This window comes from Octopus bimaculoides, chromosome 27 (assembly GCF_001194135.2).
Source record: "Octopus bimaculoides isolate UCB-OBI-ISO-001 chromosome 27, ASM119413v2, whole genome shotgun sequence".
Taxonomy (NCBI): Eukaryota; Metazoa; Mollusca; class Cephalopoda; order Octopoda; family Octopodidae; genus Octopus; species Octopus bimaculoides.
Window position 1 is genome coordinate 17,272,813 of NC_069007.1, and position 1,094 is coordinate 17,273,906.

Sequence of the window (1,094 nt, forward strand, 5' to 3'; positions counted from 1 at the left end):
CTGGGAATCGAAACCGCGATCCTACGACTGCGAGTCCGCTGCCCTAACCACTGGGCCATTGCGCCTCCACACTCTATCAACAACAAAGCATAAAGAAACAGCAATCATCTGTGAAGATGGAGCAATAATGCTTGTTTGTTTGTTTGTTTGTTCATTTGTTTGTATGTATGTATGCATGTATGTATATATATCTACCTATGTATGTATATATATTATAAACTAAACTAATTTCTTTTCTTCTTGTTTTGAGTTTCATATCACTTACGATCATCAGACAAACCGTTATTTTGAAATTTTGGGTTGACTTTCTATTAACTGGAATCGGTTAATCCATAAAAACCATTTAGATAGCTACTGTCTAAACGATTTTTAGAGACTATCTAAGCTTATTGCTATTTCATTTCGAAATTTTTTTTTAGTTGTTTTGTTTTCATTGATCAACTTCTGTAGTACATCTGAATCGTCAACTGTTTATTTATGTCTTCTATCATTATTAAGTTGAAGCATTTTATTGACCATTTCTCTTGGTACTGTAGCTCAGCTTGTTGACTTTGTAATTATATGTTGTCTACAAGTTATCGAAAAATACAGAACACGCCTAAATTTGAACGCATAACCAACTTTGGTCTCAGTATATATCTTAATTCATGTTAACATACCCATCACTGTAAATACTTCATCTCACTTCTTTAGCTTTTGAGCTTTTGTATATTTATTTACCCCTCCCCAAAATATGAGCAATTACTTCCCCTGTCCCGAATAATAACGAACACCAATTACCTCTCTTTAGATTTTTCTACTTGATGATTCATTTCATTCACAGGCTTTCATACACAACAAGGACTAAAATCTTAAGAAAATATGAGATCACAATAATTTCAATGTCATGATTAGTGAAAGCGAAACCGGTCGACAAACAATACTCTTTCACTTATAAAATATATTAAAAAATATATTACAACTACGTAAACTGTGTGCAACTTCCTTCTGCTATTTCATATATATATATACATTTTATACATTACAACTCACCGCGTGGGGATAATTGAAATTCTTATCCCCTTTTTTTCTTACTACATATATATATATATATA

The 1,094-nt window shown here is 31.8% G+C and overlaps 1 protein-coding gene across 3 annotated transcripts in view; it reads left to right on the plus strand.

Moving 5' to 3' along the window:
* Positions 1-1,094, plus strand: part of LOC106875639 (secretin receptor) — a 26,356-nt gene that overhangs the window by 1,762 nt on the left and 23,500 nt on the right. The window lies entirely within an intron of this gene.